The sequence below is a fragment of the Pinus tabuliformis genome, chromosome 7 (genome assembly GCF_031772625.1).
Source record: "Pinus tabuliformis cultivar Carrire ecotype Pingquan chromosome 7, CPIR1, whole genome shotgun sequence".
Taxonomy (NCBI): domain Eukaryota; kingdom Viridiplantae; phylum Streptophyta; class Pinopsida; order Pinales; family Pinaceae; genus Pinus; species Pinus tabuliformis.
The window spans coordinates 709,842,900-709,864,278 of NC_142293.1; positions in this window are offsets into that span (position 1 = coordinate 709,842,900).

Genomic DNA, 21,379 nt, shown 5'->3' on the forward strand with positions numbered 1-21,379 from the left:
TACTAGGGAACTCGTCCCAACCCTTCCTTTCTAATATAATTCTTTAATATAATATAAATAGAAGTTTATAAGTGTAAATCTTGTTGCACGCCTTTGTTGTTTATTGTTATCACATTGTTGCATGGTTTATTATGTTGTTATTATAATTGCTACACACATAATGTTTACAGGAAGAATTTGTATTCTCGCATAAAAGTTAAATTCTGCTAACTAAGTAGCTACCACACGTTAAGAAGTATAGTGGCGTGTATGCATGGTCTGGGAGAAATTAGTTATAAGTCGGTCACAACCATTACAATGAACCTCACCAGTGCCACACGCCTCGATGACCCGACATGCTTTGACTCGTGTGTCAAGGAAGCCATATCTGAATGTTATAGTTACAATTGTTGTGCGACATATCATAAAATGTTTAGTCAAGATAAATATTAAACTAGCCTTGATGGGTAGCCCAGTTGGTTGAATCCCCCCTTGCCAAGTCTTTGGCCCAATTTCATGAGGCATGGGTTCAATTCTCCTTGCGTCCATTAGGATCATGCCACGCAGTTTGGGTATGATGGTGTCAGGCCCCTTTGGGTGGGCATGCCAAGGTTATTCTGTGGAAAAAAGAAGAGATAAAGGTTAAACTACAAGGAAAGTTTGAATGGAAAATCATTGTATCTGCTGGGAATAGCAGAACAACCAACCATACCTATAGCACAATCTATGTGAGAAACCATACATATGATTTCATTCAAACACATGTAGACAAATTTCATACAGATCTGACTGTATAGTGGAAGTCCAAATTATGTACTCGCAAAGTTGTAAACCATCCTTTAAAATGTTAGTTGTCCATAGAATTTACCATAGAGTTAATTGTGCGATTAAATCACACCTTTAACTAGATATCAATGGAAAACAACCATTGTCAAAGCCTTGTGACCATTCTGTACTAGTCACCTAAATATGATTATCCATCAAAATATTATACAAATGTTATAAAGAGTCACAACTTCCACACAATGATCAAATTTGAAGGGCTGGTCCTATTTTCATTTGGAAGGGCATATGTTCACCTAACCCTTCAAAATGAAATGTTATAAGAAAAAACTGTACTTCTATTGACAAGTTTATTTTCAATAAACCCTTCTTAAAAAAATGCAAAAATGAAATAATGTCCTAAATCTTGAAAATTTAAAAATAAGACTAACCCTATTCTTGTGAAAATACTAAGATATTTCTAAAATGTAGTTAACTAAGATATACTAAGAAAACACAAGTGTAAATAACAACTAATAAGGCATTGATTCAATTGGATGCATAAAAAAATTGACATTTGTTTTCTACAGTTTAGGTGATATTTTTCATTCAATTTAAGTGAAACTAGGCAACTCTGGATTATTTGTGCGACTGAATATCATCGAAGTCATCTCAATATTTATAATAGTCTGAAGAAAATATATGGTCATTGTTATACTAAAAATGGTGAACAACATTTATGGGTGTAATCATATTTATAATATGCTCATGAATTTATGAAAGTTTTTGAAAATGTGTAACCCGAGTTTAGGAAAAAAGGTTGTGTTATCCATGATGACCATTAAGATCTATTATATTAATAAACCATATATATATATATATATATATATATATATATATTAATAAATTCAAAAGAACAAATATCCAATCACCTTTTTTTTTAATTCCATGAAAAATATATTAACCTCTTTAATTAAAAAAAAGAAAAGGGACAAGCCTATTGAAATAATTAAACAAATATTATAAAATTTCATATTAAAATCAAAAGTGAGGATGACGAACTTAATTTTTTTTCTTTGCAACACAAAGATGCGTGGAAGGACATGGAGGATATGTGGTTTGCTACTGAGTGCACCCACTAACATCTAACTGTTGAAGTTTTGTCAATTAGGGAAACCCCATATGTTCTTCAACTGCACACATCCATCTATTTGCAACTCCTCCAAACATGATACAAGCAACTACATAAAATATATTTATATGCGGAACATGATTCTCATCTGCTTAACGTTTCGAATCCTTTCGAGACAATCTCTTAATAATAAGAGCCACTAGACACCTGTTTACAAAACAAATTTCAATTTACCTGGGATTCTTGTTGCCACAATGCTTTTAATGTGTCCCCAGACACTTGAAGAAATCTTAACTTTGTTGGAATCAGAGGAGGGAAAGAAGAGTATGGACACTCTTTCTAGTGGAGCCATATATTACTTGGGAACTTCGTGCTATTCATAATGCGTTCCAAGAGAGAACCTTATTATAAAAAAGGTGTAACCTCGTCATTTGAATGTTGTCAAATTTATCATCATCATGATATTCACTAAGAATCAATTTAATTTCACATAGTTATTACCTGTCCGTTATCGAAAAATAATAGTTATTACAAGTTTGTTCTTGCAAAACAAAACAATGGAGAACTACAAAATTGAACCTAGATATTTATTGATTGAGTTGATATGTGAGGAAGAGAGAGAGCCTTCAGGGTCCACTTCCTCCCCATCTTCTTAGATTATCATGGAGATGAGGCTCATTGTTAGCTTCTCATGGCAGTGAGTCTCCAACATTTTGAGTAGACATCTGGGGTGAGATGGACACAGTTGGCAAGCAATGTGCAATGATGAGTCATGATGATGTAGGGGCATGCATTCTTATGGAGGCGATGTATGGTTGGATTAGCTACCCAACTAATCACCAACATGAGGGATACCAACACATGATTTCTTGCAGAGTTTGGCATATCTATGGCATGAGACAGGTTAAGAGGTGGACACATCTGGATTACCCATACACACATTCATGTGGACTTATAGTCTTGGCGATGGTGGTTGTCGGGATGGTGTTGTCGAGGATGAAAACTTTTTAGAGTGGGGGAGTATGTCACGCCCATGAGTTGCGGTTACGATGTGTGACGATTTGGGGAGACACACTCTCGGTTAAACACGACGAGTTGGAGGGAAATGAGTCGTGTGCGCCGAGTGCACGAGTTGAGTGCGACAATAGATGCGACAAAAGATGACTTATACGATGGATGGAATGACCACATGGTGGAGAGATGACCCACGAGAAGGGTGAACATAAGTTGAATCCAAGGTGCAGGCGGACCGAAGCAACATGGTGGAGAACAAAGAATTGAACCGCAAGAGAATTGGGTGATCACAGGCCGAGTCGAGTCACAGGCAGGGGTAGGTCTGCCCGCGGGTGCAACGATAGGGTGACAGTCGGGTGCAGGTGAACGGAGGTGCAGGGCAGGTCTACACGGGCCATGGGTGTGCTGACATAGTGCGCTGGGTGGGCCACTGGGTAGGTGAGTTGACATGGTGAGCTGGGCGGTCAATCGGGTGGGCGAGCTGACACAGTGAGCTGGGCGAGCGACCGAGCGGGCGAGATGACACAATTTCTTCCTAACCATGTGGTCGTTCTCGTTCCACCGCCAAAGGCAATAGGTCGACGAAGACTAGGTAATATATTTTCCCAAGTCTCTCGGATGGTCATGCATATGTATCTTCAAAACTTGGAGAGGATGACACAAAAAAGGCCTCCTCCAATCATGCTCTTCCACCTCTTTTGTAGAAATATGGTGATAGAATTGCAACTGCTCAAGAAGTTTAATCTAAAATCAAAAGACACAATTCTACTCTACTGAACTGCGAAATTTAATTCAGAATTTAGAACAACATTCACAAACACGCAACAAGAAAAACCACACATGCACAATATTTTTCTAGGGCAACCCAACTTGGAAAACCCCCTCAAGCCTCTTTTGCATTAATCAGATGAATAGAGAATGTATTACAATTGCTAGCTCACTCTAAGCTGAACCTGAAAGTGAATAACCTTTTTCTTTGCTCAATGAGAAGCTATGACTAAGACTTAGTCAAATTTTGCCTCTACTTGAGCCCCTATTTCATTGCGCAAATATTGAGAAATTAACCCCTATTTTTTAAGAATTTTCCTCCAATTGATTGCGTAATTCCTAAGGATTGATCATCTGCCCTTGCATGCAACACTTGTACACTCAAACTAGTTTACAACAACTTGTTACATTGGCTTGGAATCTCCACCACAGTTGAAGAACTCAGATTCCTTGCATGCACTAGCTATTTTGAGCTGATTGATCAATTCACTGGATGGTCATTGAGTTAGACTGTTATCCCACTGCACAATTGACCTTCCACTAGTTCTATCAACAATTAGAACCCGTTTAACTGAATAGCAATGGAAATAATTGACCTTGATTGCTACAAATTAACAATCACACATACTTAACTGAACTCCAAGTCGTCTAACTTGAATTTACTAACCTTACTGAGTGACAAGATCCATGTCACACAATTTAAGTACCTCAAAGTTGTTTGGTGATGTGGAAATTCAAATTTTCTCAATTTGACCATGACGAATTCAAATTGAGACTTTCTTGTTACATTTCTCAACATATTTCACCAAACACTTCTTTTGTGCATTTCGAAACCCCATTTATGGCTTGAAAAATGGCCACATGGACTGTGGTTATTTGAATAGCCCTTTCTATTTAAGAGGTTAGATAGTATCCTCATTCCAACAACTCCTGATCTGAAATACCTTCAATCCACATAAAATAAGCCGATAGTACAATAAACTCGCGAATGTTTTCTTGACATCGAGACCTCTATGATTTATAAAGACATCACAGGAGGAGTTGCTGGAATTGTTGGGATGAGTGGAGGTGGAGAAATTGTTGGAGTTGCTAGGATGATCGGATGTGGAGGCGAAGGTAGCGGCGGAAGAGGATGCAACTATTCCCAATCAGAAATAGAAACAGACAAGGGATGAGTTGGATTCATACTGAGATTTCGAGGGAGGAGTTGTTGCAACGAGGGAGAAATTGTGCAGAATTGCAATGTGAAACATGCAGATTGTATGCAAAGATACATATATATATAAATGCTCATCAAAATTGTTTAAGTATGAACGCTTATTTTTGTATTGGCCGACCATCAACTGTGCCAAGTGCATCTCAGGTAAAAAGAAATGTACCTACTAGTGACCATCAACAGCACTGAGTGGCACAACAACCTCCAGGATCCATTACCCATTACGATTTCTTTAATGTTGCAACAAACTCCTGTTACTTGTGTACCCTAGACTCTAGAGTTCATGTGCCAGTCAGAGAATAAGGCAAATTGCAACTTGCAACCAAGGTCCGGGGTAACAAATAACCAAAATTTTAAAAAATATTCAATGAACCAACAACCCTTCATACAACATTTTTAATATATATATATATATATATATATATATATATTTTAAAAAATGGAAATTAAAGTTTTTTTTTGATAAGACGTAAATTTTTCTCAACACTTCGCTGACATACTAAGGCAATTTTTCTCAACACTTCTCTGACGTACCAGAAGCCTCTGCATAGGTTGTAACGTATTCAATTTTAAACACGGCTTCACACCGACTGGAAAGTTCCAACCACTGCATAGGTTGTAACGTATTCAATTTTAAACACGGCTTCCATATTGATTGGAAAGTTCCAACCATCGTTTCATTTTTAAAATTGATTCGAAGTCATTTTCCAACCATCGTTTCATTTTTAAAATTGATTCGAAGTCATTTTCCAACCATCGTTTCATTTTAAAATTGATTCGAAGTCAAAAAAAAATAATAGTGTAAATCGTGAACAGGTGGATCCCAACACAAATATCAATCACTCATGTAGATTAACCATCACACCATTCGTATAGCGTAAATGTATTACAAACATGTGGTAATAAAGGGATACACTATTAATTGGAGTGCCCATTAACATAACCTTTTATTTAACGAATCATATCAAAGTGAAAGTTTGACCAAACATTTATTTAAAAGGTAAACTATTTGTGCTTGGAAAAAAAGATATTCAAAAGGGTGACTTTAGCAAAGGGCTTATAGAATAAAGATATATTAAATCTTATAAGGGATAAAAGCGAATAAAGAAAAATAAGAATAAATAGTGTATATATATATATATGTGTGGGGAGTTTTAAAGTATTATTTAACTTTTTAAAATTAAAAACAAAAAGGTGCCACATATTTTTATAAAGGTAAAAATAGTTATTTTACAAAAAATAAAAATAAATATAAAGTTAAAAAAGAAAAACTAAAAAATAATGAAAGGAAAATTCTCTTGTAAAGGTGGTATGATCTCATGTTATGGATTATGTAGATTAAATGGGATATTCAAGGAAAATATATTAATATCATTATCAATGAGAATCGTGAGGAAAATTACATTAATGTTAATTTAGCAAATCAATTATTAAGTCCGCAATGAGACATTGTTGAGAATAAATAAGCCTTTTATTTTGAAGCAAAATGCAAAATTGAAAACTTGCAAGTAATAATTGATGAATATGAGTATGTATCTCAATTTGGGGTGGAGACTATGTTAAACAAAGAGATTGACATAATTTTCGGGTTATCTTGGTTTAAAGAATTGGGTACGTTATTTTTAAATATGGAGAACAAATTTCCGATGTTTCCATATAAGAAGATGATCACATTCCAGGACATGACAATGACGTTAGAATTGATAATTCTTTCATCAGAAGACTTTAAGGATATTTTGAAACTGATGCTTCAAGAGAATAAAAAAAAAATATCAAAGAAGCATAAGGAGCTTGAAGAAGTCATATCTAATAAAAACGAAGAAAAATATCATTTGAAGGACCGTACTAAAAAATTACTTGCGAAGGTCAAGAAATCCAAAGCTACAGAGAAAAAATGATAAGAAGAAAATGAATGTATTGAGAAGAAATTTGACAAGAATCTGTCTGAATAGGAAGAAGAAAATTTGCGCTTAAAAAACCTTAATCAAAAGTTACTAGAACAAATCAAAGGTTTAAAAGATGAAAATCTTGAATGTCAAAACATCGAAAATAAGGTTGATGAATCAGAAACTAAAGAACTATTATGCTTTAAAAATCATAATCAAAGTATACTCACTCAAATTAAGAAACTTAAAAATGATAAGAAATCATTGAAAAACAAATTAAAAGAACTTATCATGAAAGAAGTATCAAAGTCTTCAGATGTAATAGTCCAAGTTGAAAAAATGAATGAATATTGATCCAACCAATATTCACAACTCAAGAAAATGACAAACTAGTTGAAGTAAAAACATATTCAAATGTTACAGTTCAAACAATGAAAATTCCAAGTGAAGGTTATATAACCAAGTCAACAACATCAATACCTGAAGTAAATCGTGAAATTTCCACACTCATGATAAGGGAAAATAAAATCACAAGAACTCCTTATCAACATCTGAATCACAAGAGTAAACATCTCAATCAGTGTACATATTTGTATCACTTGGAAAAGAAACAAAAAACTTATGTTTCGAAAAATATTGATGTCCCATAATCTAGTCCTATGATAACAATTCATCCCAAGTTTCCAGTAACCTCACGATTCCACAGAAGATTAATTTGGGATGGCTAGATCATTTTACTGTGTGATAATATTGTACCAAAATCAAAAGTTCATATAATCTTGTATCATAAAAAATAATAGTTACACATGTTGAGGAAACAAAGAGACATTACGAGACATAAACATATATTAATCCTATCTTTTCAATAATAAGATTTGAGGACAAAGCTTTTCTAAAGGGGAAGACAATGTTATGAACATAAATAATTAACAATGATTAGTATACTGAGGAGACACGTCTCAAAGACATGACTATTCATGAAGGGGTACCCAACTAGGTATATATATATGTGTTAGAAATTAATTAATGAAGCAATGAAACACATACAATATTGTGGAAACACAAATACATAAACACATAAAAAAAGAGAGACACAAATATACATGGTTCACCCAGTTTGGGCTACGTTCATGAAGAAACAACAAGTCCTTCCTTTTATATTATCTAGCAAAATGAAGAGATACAACCTACAAAAAATCCACTGTAATTTCCTCTTTGCTCTCACACAACCTTCTTCTCTCTCTCTCTCTCTCTCGCTTAGAATAATTATACAAAGTCGCAATACAATTCCCTCATATAAATCGAGGGTTGCCTTCTAGGGAAAAAAAAAAACCTTAAATTAACATAACTTTTACCATCAGATAATTCACCTAATGAGCGACCTATATTGACTATGATATTACAATATTTTACAAGGAAATTTTACATCTATTTTTAGTTTCGGGGATGCTGCCCTCGAATCCCTGCTGGGGGCTCGCTAGCTCCCGGACCCCCATCCGGGGAGGATGGTCCCCCCTGGACCTCCCGGGGGGGTTGGGCAATTCCCCCTCACACACCCCGCCCCCCTGCGTGGAGGGGTGTATAGTCCTCTTGGTGTATACACCCTGATGAAACAAGACCTTTGAATTAGGAAGACAATCAGGCTCCACACCCAACAATCTGAGACCCTCAATTGTAACCAAATCATATTCATTCATATATATATATATATATCCTTAATGGACGTCTTCGTATTACAAGTGTTATGCAAATTATTGCAAAGAACAAACTTTATTCATTACATAATCCCTCTTGGTGTGGTGATAAGAACAAAAGAAATTTCCATCTTTTCACACTGAGTGCCTAGCATGAATTCATTTGCTTCTTCATCCACACCATGCAGGACCAACTCTGTGTTATGGAATTACCTTACCTCCTCCATTTTCCCAACCAAGATCTCCAATGCTGCATAGATTTCTTTTGTTTGGGGTACAATTTGTTTCCTACAACAAATGTATTGACAATTCTATGTACCTCAACCAAGCTACACCTTGATGCCCTTTTCTACCCTCTTTCCTTCATTAATATCCTAAAAGAGGTTGCATTGTCCCACTTTCTAGCTCTAGCATATATCTTTTCCAATGGTACATAATATTTAGGATTTTTTTGTGTCTAATTCAAAAAAATTATTTATTATTATTTTTATTTGTTTGCTGCATAAAATCTAAGATCAAGATTAGAGGGAAATTTACATATAGCCAGAAAAGTTCCCCCACAAATAATATATGGATGTATTGGTATATTTTTAACAAATTCATGTGCTTCATCCAATTGCCCAGCTCAACCAAGAAGATCATTCTTGCATGCGTAATGTTGTACATCGAGTGTGATGCCATACTCTTGTCTCATGAAATCAAAGTATTTCTAGCATTTATCCACCATGACACCATGCCTACATGACATTACAATGCATTCCATGTCAAAAAATCATTTAAGTCGATCTAATCGCAGTTTGCATCTCTTATAGGAATGTTGTCTAATAGTTGGTGTGTAATGTCAATACCCCCACATTTAGAATACATATCAATGAGTGTAGTAACAAGAAAAAAATGATTCAAATCCAATTCTACTTATATAGTTTTGTATCTCCTCACTCTGTTGTTGATATCCTAAATGGGCACAAGCCTCATGCACATGCACCATGGTGACTGGTTTCAATTTAACCTTAATTTTATTTTATCAAAGAGTCTTAATGCTTATTTGGCACATCCATTATATTCAACACTCATTCCACTCCATGCAACAACATCCCATGTGTACACTTTGAAAAATAGTTTGTGTGCATTATTTATATGCCCACACTTTGCATGTATACCTGAAAGAGTGTATTTCCATAAAAAATTTCTCAATCGATCCCATTATTTTATAGCATATGGATGGATATTCCTACCTCATTGCAAAGATGATGAATTCACACACAATTGCAGAACAATGAAAACAATAATTCAATTAAGAGTCACATTTACCTGTTGCATATGATGAATTAGTTTTAAGGCTTCACCAACATTTCCATTTTGTACATACTTCGCCATCTTCGAACTCCATGAGACTAAATCTATTTCTTGGATTTTGTCAAACAGTTTGCAAGCTATATTGACACTCTTGTATTTCACATACCCATCTATAAAACCATTTTGCACATAAACATGTAGATTCAAATCCATTTCTAATTATGCAGCCATGCATGATCTTTACCTGATGCAAATCCACTAAGCTCACAAATTCTAGGAGAACACTTACATGTGTGACCCATTTAGATTTCCCACATTCCACTTGCATTTGAGGAAATAGTGCTTAGGTCTCTTGACATGTCCATTATATGGATGACCTACAATCATGGCACTTAACATGACCACATCTTTTAGGCATTTTTTTAAACACCTCGTTCCCATCCTCTACTCTCTTACAATTGTAATACATGGTGGAAAGGGTATCACTTATAGAAATATCCATTAAAATCCTATTTTAATGGTAAGAGTAAAATCCACTTTTAATTGTAAGAGTATGGAATTTCTTACCTTACACAACAATATCTAAAGTTGAACATGCATTAAGCTTCTAAATATTAAGTTCCATGCAACAAGTCAATAATTGGCTCATTACCTCTTCATCTTGTTCATTGGATGGGAATAGTTTACTATTCAATAGATAGTGAAACCATCATTAATTTATTGCGTGGTACTTAATATTTACTCATTAAACATGTTGTCACTCACTACAAAATTTGTTTTCAACTGACCAAAGTACACAAGAAAAGAAATATTTTCATCCATATCCCAAGCCACATAAGCACTCAAAGCTACATTAGACCTCCCCCAATGGATAATGCCCAGAACTAGCTTTCCCATAGTATATGGAACTCTTCAACTGGACCCCAAAATCAAAAGTTATAGCAGATTGAAGTTACCATTGAAAACCAAAAGTCAAGGAGAAAATGCCTTAGGGTAAAATCCCGGGTCCTGGCATATCAACGACTGGCAAAACCTGAATGTCGCAACTCCTATGTTAAAACCTCGATTGGAAACCACCGATAAGGGGGCTTCGATATAAGGGCTGGCCGACAGTCAAGATGAACTTAAAGGACCAGGGGCAAAGAGCAGTTTACAAAGGAACGATAGCCCTCGATAGGAGCAAAAGGCCTTAGTGCCTTAAGGCTAAGCACCATGTCACAACCCTCAGTCCTATGGTTTGAAATGTGGGAAGGGCTATGCAAAAGGGGCTTGTCATATTGAAGGTCGACAATTGACAAATTTGAATACTACACCACTGTGAAGTTTGCGTTAAGGAATCACTCCGATAAGGAAGTACATAACTTTAAAGGCATATGGGTTGGCAACTGTGGTATTGAATGAAGGTATGGAGAAGTTGGAAATTGATATGGGCTAATCCTGTGGAAGCCCTTGGGACAAGAAACCAAGGACTACATGGGCAACATAAATGAATTAGACTGCTTTGCGCACACGTATTCATGGAGTAAATGTAGGTATGAGGACCCAGGAAGACTTAATGGCTCAGCATGAAGCTCCACCCAGTCATACAATGAAGGGCTGTCAGAACAATCTCTGCTTCTGCTTTGTGACAAGCCACCACAGTTGATCGTTACCAACTCCAGAGAGTGGTGAAGTTAGGTAGTTAAGGCAAAAGCGATGGGAACTGACCAAGCAGCGATAGGGAAACATTGTGGCAGAGATGTGGTCTAATCAACGACCTTTAAAGGAATGACATAAGGATAATTTCCTCAGTCATCTTTCAGTTTTGCTTATCTCTATTTATTTTGTCATTTTTGTGTATTTTCAAGAAAGGAATCAAATCCTTGGTAATCATTTTAGGCAGTAGAGTTATTTCACATCGAGTCAACTAGTCTATCAGAAAATTGACCCTTGGCTGAGATATTTTGTAATTGATTCAAATCTCCCCCTCTCCTTATAAATAGGGGGGAGAAACACTTAATACAAGTTCCAGAATTCTACACCTGAGGGGTCCAAATTCTGTGATTCCACTTTTGGTTCTATCTGCTTGTTCAGGAGGGACTTGAGCTATGTATTGCTAAATGTAAATGGATTGGTGAATTGGACTCATTTTTAAGGATGAATGAAACTCTTTGGTGATTCCAATCAGAGCAATGTGCAGTATGTTTCCCCTTTGTTTATCACTTCATGTATGTTTTTCTCCCTCTGAAATAGTGTAATGAAGCTTCCGGTTTCACTCTTATTCATGGTTGTATATTTTGCTGCTAAGTAGTAACAATACCTGTGGTAATTACAAATTTACTTATGTTATTCGATAGCCTACAGTACCTGTATGAGCACAAATTTACATATGCTAATTAGTAACAAATGTATTCATGATGTATAGATCTTGGGACCTTAATTAGCGTTCCATTTTTTCTGCCATTCCACCTCTTCAGTCTTCCATACTTCTACCGGAATATTGTTGCTTAGGATTCTGTATTATTCCCAGCCCTATGCATCTGATTCCTTTCTTTCCCTCGCCCTTTTAATTTTACTACAACTCCAATATTAAGTTGCCTATTGTTGTGTGTCGACCACCAGAACCAAACATTTCTTCTTGAGATTGGATTGTTTTACCCCCTGAGCATTTGGATCCATGTATTGGCTTGAGTTTACCTTAATGAAGGCCTATTGAACCAAGCCCCCTTTATTATCTTCTCAAACTACGTGACAATTGGAGTGTAGCAGAAAGCCCCTCACTAATAATATTCCATGCACTCCTCTATCTAAGATGTCCTAGGCACTGGTCTACAATGAACCCAGGGGCTGTCTCTAGGAATATTTCTATATCTTTTGAAGCACTTGTTCTACAGGTGCTAGAAAAAGTGAGAACATCTTTTTGACGCTGTTGCTGGGGAACGAATCAGAATATTTTTCCCTGGGTACGACAAATTTTTACATTCCCTCTGTCAGGTGAGCAAGGCAAGTGTGGGTTGAAGACATGCCACCTTGGCGACTCCACTATTTCAATTTTATGTTAAACATACTGGCGACTCCACTGTCTATACCTCTATTTGATCATCTTGGATTTCAAGCAACCTCATACTCGCTTTGATGCTAAAGAAGTTGAAAATTTCCCTACTTTTGAAATCAGCATCACTCACTTAGGGAGGTTTTCAAAATGGCCCTTCCTGCATTCTTGGCCAATGAATTTTCCCCACTAGATTTTTCTTCTATTGCTGGTTATCCCAATCATGTCCCTTCATTTCATGAATGGAAGACCTATTTGCCTAGATTCAGTGGAAACATAGATAGAAGGTTGGACCAACACCTTAAGGATTTTCATGAATGCATCGAACAACAAGGTATTATTTTTGAAGGTGCTTAAATGAAATTGTTCATGTGCTCTTTAGAAGACGATTTTAGAATTTGGTACAGAACAATACCTCGTGGCAACATATCTTCCTTAAAGAGTTTTCCTATGGCATTCAATCATTATTGCAAAAGATTATATCCATCGGATGCTCTATTTGAAAATTGATGTCCTAATATCGATATGAAATAAGTATCTACATCCCTGTATGTTTTTCCTGAAAATATGCATGGTCATATATTTAACTATTGTCCTAATCACAAGAGGTATTTCATATTTAAGTATTCTTTTCCTGGGCAAAGTTTTATAAATTTTAACATAGTATTATAAAATGCAAGAAATTCCAACCTCCTTAAAAAAAAATTTAACCACAGTGAATAAAAAATCTCTCTCATTTCTTTAACATATATTTTCAAAATTAAAACAAATTCATATGTGTGGAAATGCGGAGGAAGCTTTCAAACTTTCATTGTGTGGACCTCCACACTCTGTCCAATATATTAATAATAAAAGATGAAGCTAGTCTAATTACACAAAAATAACCATAATAATAAATGAGGCGAGTCAAATTGCACATGTTCTAACCCCAAAATAGTTAAAATGAATTACAATTAAAACCCCATAGAAAAACACCAAAACATTAAGATTTAAATTAATGTAAATCAAATCTAATTATTTTATATATTAATTTCAATATATATTTAAAATTTAAACTCCTCTATATATTAATTTTCAAATAAAATTCATATTGCATCAAAATTTAAAAAACATTATTATATATGACATTATTTCAAAGCTTAAATATCAAATCTAAAAAGTATGATTTTCAAAGCATTGAAATATTAATATTAACCTATATTTTCAAAATTAATACAAATGTTTATGTGTGAGATTGCAGAGGAAGCTTTCAATTTTTCATTATGTGAACCTCCACTCTCAAGACAATCTATTAATAATAAAATAATCATTGGTATTGTGCAAGACTATGAACAAAACTTTCAAGTTTTCATTGTGCAGAGCTTTGCACTCTGCACAATCTATTAATAATAAAAAATGAAGCATGCCTAATTACACAAAGATAACCATAATAATAAATGAAGTTAGTGAAATTGCATGTGTACTAACTCCAAAAGAGCTAAAACAAATTACAATTAAAAGATACAAAGATAAACATTATTTGAAAGAATTAAAATTTAAATTAACTTATCAAAATTAATTCTAATTATCTTATATATTAATTTCGATATATGTTTAAAATTTAAACTAATCTATATATTAATGTTCATTTAAAATTCACATTGTATAAGAATTAAAAAGCATTATTACATAGTATGATATTATTTCAAAACATTAAAATATCAAAACTAAAAGCATGGTTTTCAAAGCATTAAAATATTAATATTAACATATATTTTCGAAATTAACACAAATGCATATGTGCAGGATTTCCAAGGAAGTCCATTGTGTGGACCTCTGCACTTTGCACACTCTATTATTAATAAAAAATGAAGCTATTCTAATTACACAAATATACCATAATAATCACTGAGACTAGTTAAAATGCTTTACAATTAAAACATCAAAGAAAACACATTATTACAAACTACCACATTCATTATTTGAAAGCATTAAAATTTAAATTAACATATCAAAATTAAATATAATTATCTTATATATTAATTTTGATATATATTTAAAATTTAAACTAATTTATATATTATTTTTTCAATTGAAATTCACATTGCATCAAAATTAAAAAGAATTATTATATATGCCACTATTTCAAAGCATTAAAATATTAATATTAACATATATTTTTCAAAATTAACACAAATGCACGTGCTGAACTGTGGAGGAAGTCCATTGTGCAGAGGAAGATGTCATGCTTTCTTTGTGTGGACTTGTGCAGTTTGCACAATCTTAATAATAAAAAATGAAGATAGCTTAATCACATAGCGATAACCATAATAATAAATGAGGTGAGCCAACTTTCACATGTTCTAGAGTTAAAATGCATTACAATTAAAACATTAAAGAAAAACACATTATTACAAACTACTACATTCATTATTTGAAAGCATTAAAATTTAAATTAATGTATCAAAATTAAATCTAATTATCTTATATATTAATTTTGATATATATTTAAAATTTAAACTAATCTATATATTATTTTTTCAATTAAAATTCACATTGCATCAAACTTAAAAAACATTATTACATATCGCCTTATTTTAAAGCATTAAAATATCAAATCTAAAAGTATGATTTTCAAAGCATTAAAATATTAATATTAACTTATATTTTCAAAAGTAACACAAATGCATTCCCTGATGGGGGTGATAAATACGGAGGGTATCCGAACGCGTGGTCGATGATGTTGAACACCTAACTGTTGGTGCAGGGGTCGGCCTCCCTGTCCTCTCACTGCGTTCTAAGTATGAAGGGAGTAAATGTTTGGCATGCGAAATTCCCATCATCCTCGTTGGGAGTGGGAGCAGGCGAACGACATTGGTATATGGAGGGTGGTGCTCTTCCGGTTTGGTATGTAGCTGTGGTTTTGTGGTGGTCTGATGGGCATCAATTAAGCTTTGGTGGCCTTCTTGACCTCTTTTGTTGGTTCCCTGTCTGGGAATGGTTGCGTTTCCGCAGTCAACGCCCTCCCACTCAACATTAGGGTCACATAAATGGAAGGTATCATTTCCCGTGTGCGGTTTTTGGATTTTCTAAGTGGTCTCAGTGCTCTATATATGGTTATTGGGTTGGCTCGCGAACCTTGTCGTGGGTGGTTGGGTAATTTTGCTCTTGGTTTTCTTCTGTGTTTTCGGGGCAGTCGATCTACCCTATCAAGTGGATTTCCTTTGAGGTTTTGTATTCTTAAGGGATTTCTGTGGTCGTCTGCAAAACACTGCTGAACAATTAGATAATTGGGTTGGCGGAAGGTTTCTTGTCCTAAGGACTTCTAGTCAGTGATTCATCCGCGGAGGTTCAGGGTTTGTGAGCCGATGGTTAAATGTTTTGCCGCTGGGCTTGTGTCTCTACTTCTTGTAGCTCCCTTGTTCAAGCTTGTAGGTGACCCTCTAGTGTGTTTGATGAGTCTCTCTGCATTCATTTCACTGGTGTGCTTTGTTAATGGTTGACCCGCTTTGCAGTTAATTGGTGCCTTTTGTTATGTTAAAATGTGCCCTGTGCCCCACAATGCTCCCTCTCTTCCCCCGTCAAAGAGAATTTCGCCTAGCCAGGGGGGCGGAGTTCACATCTGCAGGTGGCAATGGCAGTTGAGGAGCCTCCAAGTTCTGGTCGAGGGTGGTTGAACCGCTAACAGCTCGAGTTGAGCAGCTTTAGTGGTGGTCGAGGCGGCTCACTATCTAGTTGTGGGGGATGAACCACATAGACATAGAAGAGAGGTGGAGTGACACATAGAGGTGGCACTGGAAAATGGGGTGAAGCGTGATAACCTGGGCATGGGGAGACTACGGATAACCATTGCTGTTTGCAAAATTGTCGAGATCTAATTCAGTCTGTATTGGATTGCTTGGAAAATTATGAGAGGGCTCGATAGGAAGAACATGCAGAGGTTATTGCTATGTTGAACAAGATGCATTACATTCAGTGTCATGTATAGGAGAGGGTCATGGTGGTATGGTGTGGTCACTTCAGAGAGCATGCCTAGTGTTCCTTTCGTCCTCCTCCTCCTCCAGAGACTGCTCTGGACAATCTTGCTTCTATTACCTGTGGTGACTAAGCATGGTTATAGGTGTTTTACTTGTTTTAAGTGTTTTCTGGAACTTTTGGCCTCCTAAGTTGTGGACTGTGTCTCTAGTTGTTCTTCTATTTCTTTGTCATATATTGATAGCGGTAGTCAACAAACATGGTTGGGGTGCATTAGGGGAATTTTGAGGTCTAAAATGGGCCTCCTAAGAAAAATGTACAACCAAAATAAACTTTATAAGAACCAATAGGATTCAAGATGATGTTGTCAACCATGGGGGATGATTCACCATTTTTGGAGTAAAAGAAAGTAAAAATATTAAAAAATAATAAAATAATAAAATTACTTTTTCAACTCCTATTTTAAACTTATCTCCCTAAATTTTTACTCAAATTTCGAGTGGAAGTACTCGTTGGATGCAAAATTTAATTCCTCATCCAAGAAGTACCCATGTTTCATACTTTCGATGGACCCTGCTACACGAAAAATGAGAAATATATGAAAAAACGTAATTGCAATCACGTTTTTCATGTATTTCTCATTTTTCGTGTAGAAAAGTCCATTGAAAGTATGAAACATGGGTACTCCTTGGATGAGGAATCAAATTATGCATCTAATGAGTGTTGCTGCTCGAAATTGAGTAAACCCATAAGGAGATAAGTTGAAAATACGAGTTGAAAAAATAATTTTTTCTTTTTTCCCTCTAAAATTTGATGATGTAATGTAATCTTATTTTATTATTTTCACTATTATTCTATAATTTCCTTTGGAGGTCCATTTTAGACCTCAAAATTCCCCTAATGGAAACTACATGCATTTTTTTACTGATGTACTTTTTTGATGAATGAATAGGACTTTGACTTACAAAAAAAAAGTAACACAAATGAATATATGCGGGACTACATAGGGATTCCATTGTGTGGAGGAAGATTTCAACTTTTCATTGTGCGAACCTTCACACTCTACACAATCTATTAATAATAAAATAACCACTTGTCTTGCGAGAGACTATTTCAAGCATAAAGGCAAGCACCCTGGGTGCACCCGCACAAAGGTGGGGTTCCTAGGTAGATATAGGCGAGGTTGCATGCATGAGTCGATGACAAGCGGGTGAGTTGGAGCACTGGGCACCATGACCACACGATGGGCACCAAGGGAGAGTCAGGCAATGAGCACCGACGATACATGCACAATGAGTGCGAGCCAAGCGAGATGGGCGACGGGCATGAACCAAGCCACATGAGTGAAGATGGGGCATGAAAAGTGGAGCAAGCAAAAAGCACCAACTGAGAGATATGTGTGATGGTAGTCGACTGGATGAGACGTGCAATGGGCTGAAAAAACATGAGTGAGCGGTGGGATAGCATGCGATACACGGTGACATGGGCACCCGCACCTTGGGCTTGCCCACATGACGACAAGGTGCTTGGGCACCCGAAGGGGCATTGTGTGTCGGGCACGCTAGGGCACCTGAATGAAGGGGCATGCCCGCATGACACATGATGGGTCACCCTGACTTGTTGAGGGGCACCTAACCAAACTAATGAACGAAAATTGATGCATATAAGTAAAGGCTTGTCAGTACCCCGAGTTAGCACCATGGCCAAATGGGTGCCCATGACGATCCTTGCCGACTTATAAAACGTGCGAGCCCAAGTCTTGCGATGCGATAGATGCGGAGCATGAGCATGACACATTGGACACATGGGATGGGTATTAGAAAGATTAGTTGGACGAAGTGGACCCGTGGCCATCACGTAGAGTGCACGACACAAAGGCGAGCACCTAGGGCATGCTTGTACGAAGGAGAGTTTCCCAGGAAACCATAGGCAGATTGTGTGCATAATTCGATGACAAGAAATCAAGTTGAAGCAGTGGGTGACATGACCACATGACATGCACCATGGGTGAGTTGGGTGGAGGATGCTGACAATATGTGCATGGAGCGCGTGGGCTAGGAAAGATGTGCGATGATCATGGGCCAAACAAGATGTGCGATAGGCATGGTCGAGCGACATGAGCAATAGTCGACATGATGTGCGAAACAAGCAATGGCGAGTTCAATGAAGTAAGCAGAGGGGTGATGTGTGATACACAAAGACATGGGAAACCACACCATTGGTGTGCCCGGGTGCCTAACAGGGCGTTGTGTTCCGGGCACGCTGGGGCATCTGAACGGAAAGGGGCACGCTCGCACCACATGACAGGTTGGCCTGAGTTGAGAATGGGCATTTGCCCAAAAAAATGATCAGGAAATAACTCGTATAAATAAAAGGAATGTGCACAAGGTTGAGATCATCAACAAAGTTCACTCAAGAAGAAGGACAAGAACCACAGAGTAGGGCGCAGGCCGTAAGAAGGAAATGCAACAAAGGGGAAGTTGCAGGCAAGTGAGGCATTCATTGTGTGGACCTCTGCATTTCACACAATCTATTAGTAATAAAAAATGAAGCTAACCTAATTACACATAGATAACCATAAGAAAAAATGAGGTGAGTCAAATTACACGTGTTTTAACTTCAAAAGAGTTAAAATGCATTACAATTAAAACATCAAAGAAAAACACATTATTACAAACTACCATATTCATTATTTGAAAGCATTAAATTTTAAATTAACATATCAAAATTAAATCTAATTATCTTATATATTAATTTTGATATATATTTAAAATTTAATATATATATATATATATATATATATATATATATATATATATATATATATATATATATATATATATCTATATCTATATATCTATATATATATATAGATATAGATATATATCATTCTTTCAATTAAAATTCACATTTCATCAAAATTAAAAAATATTATTACATATGACATTATTTCAAAGTATTAAGATATCAAATATGAAAGGATGATTTTTTAAGCATTAAAATACTAATATTAACTTATATTTACAAAATTAACAAAAATACATATGTGCGGGATTGCAGAGGAATATTTCAATCTTTCATTGTGTAGACCTCCACACTTCGCACAATCTATTTATAATGACCACTCGTCTTGTGTGGGATTGTAGAAGAAGCTTTCATTGTGCAATCTCCGCACTTTGCACAATCTGTTAATAATAAATAGATAAATTGTGCCTAATTACAAAGACATAACCATAAATGAACGAACGACTTCCATAATTCATTATATAGGACACTCTGAATAAATAGAAATTAAAGATACCAAAGCCAACATTTATGGAAAGTAATGGAAATAAATTCTGATATTCCAAAAGCATCTTCTGTCCATTTACTCCACACTTTTCTCCTACTTCAAGATCATTTATATACGTGTCATACGAATCATACATTTACGATATGAAATAAAAATGAATTACCTTTGATCATGAAAATTAGCTAAGAAACTAATAATAGTTGTAAACAATAAATTGTGCAAGGACATTCAGAAATAAATATTATATGAAGACATGTTCAACTACCTTCTATGACTAATCGACTTGATAGCTGGTCTCCACCACTATGTAAAATTGAACCAAATTTGATTTACGAATGACTTGAAATGCAATTTTGAACACTATGGTGCAAAGCTAACTGTCAAAACAGGTTCAATCCAACTAGACGAAGTTGCATATAATGTATTTCACATTTCTTCTACATACCTACCTTTCTCATCGACTCGTGCATGTAACCCCACTTATAGCTGCATGGGCACTCCGTCTTCATGTGCCAAGGGCGAGTTGGAGCATCGAGCGACATGACTGCATGACAGGCGCCAAGGGCGAGTCGGGCAGAGGGCGCGGGTGATACACACGTGGGGCATAATTTGGGAAAGATGTGCGATGGGCATGAACCAGGACACGTGATCAGTGGTCAGGAACGACGTGTGAAACAAGAAAAAGGATCTGGTCGGGAGAGACGTGCGATGGCAACCAATTGCGTGAAACATTCGATGGAAGAAATGAATGTGGGTGAGTTCGGCGATGTGAGTGATAGGGTAGCTTGCGATGCACGATGATGTGGGTTCTCGTGCCCTGGGCACGCCTGCATGATGGTTGGGCAGCCAATCAAATGGGTGTGCCCACATGACACACTATGGATCAACTTGACTTGTGAGGGGTGCCTACCTAAATAAATGAATGAATAATGACACATATATGTAAAGGATTGTCAAGACCCTGAGTTGGCATAATGGCCAAATGGGCATCGGTGAAAATCCTTGGCGACTTATAGATCATGCAAGTGCAAGTTGTGTGATGCGACCAATGTGGAGCGCAAACACGACACATTAGACACATGGGATGAGTGTTGGGTAGATTGGTTGGACGATGTGAACCTTGGGTGTCATGTAGAGTGCATGGCACGAAGGCGAGTGCCTTGGGTGTGCTCGAATGAAGGCTAGGTGCTCGGTCATCCATAGGTGGATTACGTCCACGAGTCGAAGACAAGCAGGTGAGTTTAATCATTGGGCGACACGACCGCACAATGGGTGCCATGGGCGAGGCAGGCGGAGGGTGCTAACGATACGTACACAATGGGCACGAGTCGAGCGAGACGTGAGACAACTCATAT